This window comes from Crocuta crocuta, unplaced genomic scaffold, assembly GCF_008692635.1.
Source record: "Crocuta crocuta isolate KB4526 unplaced genomic scaffold, BGI_CrCroc_1.0 scaffold705, whole genome shotgun sequence".
Taxonomy (NCBI): Eukaryota; Metazoa; Chordata; class Mammalia; order Carnivora; family Hyaenidae; genus Crocuta; species Crocuta crocuta.
The window spans coordinates 135,522-141,521 of record NW_027527827.1 but is presented as its reverse complement, the minus strand read 5'-3'; positions in this window follow the sequence as shown (position 1 = coordinate 141,521).

The window sequence follows — 6,000 nt, the reverse complement described above, 5'->3', positions numbered from 1 at the left end:
TTTGCTGTTCAGATGTTTTATTGCTTCCAGAGTAATCTAGACTTTTCATTAAAGGTCAGAGGACAGGTGACTGTATCTTTTACTAGTCCACACGCTGCCCCTTAACTTACACCGTTGTTTATAAGAGTCATAAATCGGCAAACAACAAAGCATAGTGAAGACTTCCCGGTTGGATTTTACTTTATTACTTTAATGAGGCCTCATAGAATTTCCACAATGACAGTGTCTAGTATAGAATAGTCCCTGCTGCCAGCTTCCTGATTCTATTCTTGCCCCTATCTTCTCAATCCATTCTGTGCACTCAGTGCCCGGAAGGACCTGGCCTCTGCTTTTCTCTTTGCCCCTCTCCAACTTCCGCCTCTTCCCCTACCCCCTTGCACCTTCTACACACACTGGTCTTGGCTCTGACACACACACACACACACACACACACACACACACACACACACGGCTCTTGCCGTGTAGATCTTAACTGGCAACTTTTCATCTTTGACATCTCACCTCTTCAAAGAGGCTTTCCCTCACCCCTTCCTAAAGTAGCCCCCCACCCCTGGTTACTCTATAATGTCATCTAGTCATAGCACCTCATGTGAAGGTAACATTCTCTTCACTCCCATATACTTCACAGTGGCCTTGCAAAGCAGAGACTGACAAGTTTGTTCATTCCAAGTTGAACAAAGGAAAGACCAATTGTCCTTTGGTCATAGTACAACCAACCAGAATCTCTTTTCATCAGTGACAACCTCGAGCTCGGTGACAGCTCCTTGCTTCAGAAAGCCAGCCAATCGGCCACAGCCACAGTCCAGTAATCCTGCTTCTTTAGCTAAAGGTCAGCTCATCCCTGAACGTCCAGCTTCTAAAAGTGTGAATCTCTGAACTCACGCTTCCCAAAACACTATGTAAGGCCACAGATTCCTTTGTTCAAAGACTGCCTTACAATGCAGCGGTCCTTTGCTTAGCAAGCAATAGAATCAGCACTTCTGATTTGTTTCTTTCAGAAATGAATGGCTGCCTCTCCCCGGAAAAAGGCCCTATGGTATCTCTGATCTATCCCATCGCCGCTCTTCTGCTGACGTCTACTTTTTCCTTTGCTCACTTCGCTTTTTGTTGTCCTTGTTACTAACAGGAATGCTCCTACCTCAGGCCCCTTGCACTTGCTGTTCCATCTGCCTGGTACATTCTCTTCCCTCAGATATCCATATAGCTCAATCTCTCGGTTCCTTCCATTTCTCACTCAATGTGGCCGACCTTGGTCACTTATCTAAAAGTTGTGACTCCAGCTCCTGATCCCCACTCTCTCTTCACTGCTTTAATTTTCAAAGGCAGTTACCACCTTCTAACAAACTATAGAGTTTCCTTATTTATTTTGTTTGTGGTTTCCTGTCTGTATCTTCCCATTGGAATGTAAGCTCTATGAGGACAAGGATTTTTGCTTGTTTTGTTCACCAATGCATCCTGCGTACACAGTAGGTACTCAATAACTATGTGTTGAATGAATAGATTAATATTTCACCTTGTTAGGATATGAACTCTCTGAGTGCAAAGACTTTGGGTTCACCACTGTACAGCCGGTGCCCAGAACAGTGCCTAGCACATGACATTGCTCTATAGGTATGTGTGGCATTGAATGCACGAGCAGGCATTGGATCAGCTATGTTTTCACTGATAATATAAATGACCCTGAAATTACTAAAGCCTTATATGTCATCTCTCTCCAGAGAAGCAGAGTTAATAAACACATTTAAAATTCTTCAGGTTATTATGAAGTGTTAATCAAAATATCCAAAACATATTCATCCCTATTTCCCCATGGATTAGTGAGTTATTAATTAATTTATTAGCTAGTTAATTAATGAACCCACTAATCCATGAGGATACAGTGAAAATATCTTTGATCTACCTGAAAAAGCCACAGGACCACTTCCTTCTCGGGCTGCTCAGGCTGTAGACTGGAGGAAAACCTATCTGTAATAGGAAAGGCCAGAAAACATACTTTTCTCATTTCATTTGCTTTTTGCTTAAACTGTTGGGTCTCCTCTGAACTGATGCCACTGTCTGCAATATCTCTTTAAGCTACTTAACATAATAACATGGCCAGATTATTCTTCCTGAAACCCAGTTCCTGTCATGTGGTTACCTTTTACAAATCACGAAAATAGCTCCCGTTGATTGCGTGCTTGCAGTGTAGCAGGTACTCCGCTGAGTTCTACATGTGCGTTTTCTCATTTCAACCACGCAATGACCTCATGTTATTTTTATCCCAATTTAAAAGTCTGAAAGCAGGCTAACAGTTTTAGAAACCCAGAAATCACACAGCTAGACGTTGGGGGAACCACGTCTCAAATCTATGACTCTGTTTTAGTCTTGCCCCACTGCAGGTTCAGTCTGGCCCCAATCTGTCTGATAAAATTCCTACCCATTCACAAGATCTGAACAGGCATTTCTCTAAGAAGATGTACAGATGACCAAGGAGCACATGAAAAGATGCTCGGCATCAGTAACCCTAAGGGAAATCCAAATGAAAACCACAATATGACACTACTTCCTATTCACTAGTTTGACTAGAACAAAAGAGGTGAAAAATGACAAGTATTGTTGAGGATGTGGAGAAATCAGAACGCACATAGAGCACTGGTGGGAATGTAGTATGGTACAGAAATTGTGGAGAACGTTCTGGCAGTTTCTCAAACAGTTAAACATAGAGCTACTATTTCTCCCAACAATTCCCATTCCTAGGTCTACACCCACGAAAAATAAAAAAATATATATATCCACACAAAGACTCATACGTGAAGGTTCCAAGCAGTATTATTCATATAACCAAAAAATGGAAATAACTCAAATGTCCACCCACTGATGAATGCATAAACAAATGGGGCATCCCCATACAGCAAAACCTTATTCAACCATACAAAGGGAGGAAGTTCCGATACATGCTACAACATGGATAAACCTCAGAAACATTAAAAAGGGGAAAGAAGCCAGACACAAGACCAGAGGATATGATTTCATTTTATTTTATTTTATTTTATTTTTATTACAAATTTTTTATGTTTTTTTAAATTTTATTTTGAGAGACAGAGAGTGAGTGGGGGAGGGGCAGAGAGAGAGGGAGACACAGAATCTGAAACAGGCTCCAGGCTCTGAGCTGTCAGCATAGAGCCTGTCACGGGGCTCGAACCCACAGGCTGTGAGGTCATGACCTGAGCTGAAGTCGGACCCTTAACCGACTGAGCCACCCAGGTGCCCCGATATGATTTCATTTTATATTAAATGCCTAGAAGAGGAGAATCCACTGAGACAGAAAGTTAACTAGTGGTTTCTTAGGGCTGGAAGAGGGTTGAGAGAGTAAGGAGTGGTAGCTATAAGGCACAGGGGTTTCATTCTGAGGTGATGAAAAGGTTCTAAAGTTGATTGTGGTGATGTTTGCACTGATATGTCAATGCACTAAAAAACGTTGAATTGTGGGGCGCCTGGGTGGCTCAGTCGGTTAAGTGTCTGACGTCGGCTCAGGTCATGACGTTCATGGGTTCAGGCCCCGTGTCGGGCTCTGTGCTGACAGCTCAGAGCCTGGAGCCTGCTTCAGATTCTGTGTCCCCCCTCTCTCTCTGACCCTCCCCTGCTCATGCTGTCTCTTTCTCTCTCAGAAATAAATAAAAACTTTTAAAAACAAAACCCATTGAATTGTACAAGTTGAATGGGTGAATAGTATCGTATGTAAAATGATATCTCAATAAAATTGTTACCAAAAAACATCCTACCCACGGTTCATATCTTTATGTGAGAAGCGCATGCAAAATTGTAAGAGAACCACTAAATCTCCAATAGAAAAATAAGTACGGGACATAAGATAGAAAAATCATAGGAGGAAAAATATGAATGGCTAGTAAACGTGGCAGGGAAGGAAGGTTTACCCTCAAATGCAAATCAGGACAAAGAGAGATTTTTCAAGTAAGCAAAGAATTTTACAACAAAGATGATGATGAAAGATATGGTGAGCTGGGTGTTCCCACACACTGACGACTAGAAGCTTTCTAGAAAGCAGTTATTAGTCAGTGTGCGTTGGCAGGCTTTATGATGTTCTTATCCTTCTCGTCAATAAGTATATTATAAGGAAATCATTTGTAATGCAGGTAATAAGATATTCAGAAGAGCATTGTTAGCAGTAGAAAAAATTGGGGTAAATTATACGGCAGGCAAACTAAAAAATGGCCTCCAATGACCCCACCTCCTGGTATTCACACTTTAGTGTAATCCTCTCCCCTATGGCGTGGGCTGGACTTATCCACTCACTTCTAATGAATAGAATACAGCAGGCACAATTAGATTATAAAAAGACTCTAATTCTGTCTTGAGTACCCTTTCTCACTTTCTCTTTAGATAGATGAAAGATAGATGATAGACTATCAGTGAGTTGAGTGTCTGACTTCTGCTCAGGTCACGATCTCACGGTTCATGGGTGTGAGCCCCACGTAGGGATCTGTGCTGTCAGCTCAGAGCCTGGAGCCTGCTTCAGATTCTGTGTCTCCCATCCAAGTACTAACCAGGCCCGACTCTGCTCAGCTTCCGAGATCAATGAGATCGGGCATGTTCGGGGTGGTATGGCCGTAGACCCCGCTCTCTGCCTCTCCCCTGATTGCGCTCTCTCTCTCTCTCTCAAAAATAAATAAAACATTTAAAAAATTAGATAGATGATAGATAAGTAGATATTTGTAGATATCTATCTATCTATCTATCTATCTATCTATCTATCTATCTATCTATCTATCCACCAGATATATCTATAGAAAATGGGAGAAAGGAACTTACGTCTCCAACCAGCAGCCAGCAAGGAACTGAAATTTGCCAATAGCCAAGCAAGCTTGGAAGTGGGTCTTCCCCCATTTGAACCTTGAAATGACTACAGGCCACCCAATATCTTCGTTGTATCCTTGAGAAGCCCTGAGCCACAGCCACTCCCAGATTCTTGCCCCACGGAAACTGTGAGGTAATAAACACTGGTTGTTTTAAGCCATCGAGTTTTGGGGTAATTTGTTACACAGAAATAGATACAACCTATTTGTCCAACAATTTGAAAATTGTTAAAGGATGTCATGAAATAGAATATTAGATTACTATTTAAAATTTTGCAGAGCACCTAAGTGACTCCAGTTGGTTGAACATCCGACTCTTGGTTTTGGCTCAGGTCATGATCTCAGGGCTTGTGGGTTCAAGCCCTGTGTCAGGCTCTGGGCTGCCACTACAAAGTCTGCTAGGGATTCTCTCTCCCTCTCTCTCTGCCCTTTTTCTTCTCTCCCTCTCTCTGTCTCTCAAAAACAAATAAACATTTATAAGAAAATATTTTGAAGAACTTTTAATAACATGGGAAGATGTTCAGAATAGACTGTTGAGAAAAAAAGCAAATTATCAGAAGATATATAAAAGAAACCCAGTTTTGTAAATCTGTATATAAACACAAGAGAAAACCCGCAAGCAAAAATGTTGAAAGCAAACAACTTTCTCTGAAAAACAGAATCAGTGCCCAATGCATGCTTATTGACTTCAGTTAGGAAATCACTCACTCTGCCCGTCTTTTCTGAGTGTCTGCAATGTGCCGGCCAGTCCTGGGGGGACAGCGGGGAACAAGCCCAAGCCCCTGATCCGGTGAAACTTATTTCTTTTTTTTTTTTTAATGTTTTATTTATTTCTAGGAGAGAGAGAGAGAGAGACAGCGTGAGCAGGGGAGGGTCAGAGAGAGGGAGTCACAGACTGAAACAGGCTCCAGGCTCTGAGCTGGCAGTCAGCACAGAGCCCGACACGGGGCTCGAACCCACGAACTGCGAGATCATGACCTAAGCGAAAGTCGGACGCTTAACCGACTAAGCCACCCAGGTGCCCCTGGTGAAACTTACTTCTTGATGAGATCTCCTGGTGGTTTCTTTTATGGTGGCTGGAGCTAGAGAAGTGGAGAGTAGTGGATAGACTGGCAATACATTTTACAAAATTTTTTTAAAGTTTATT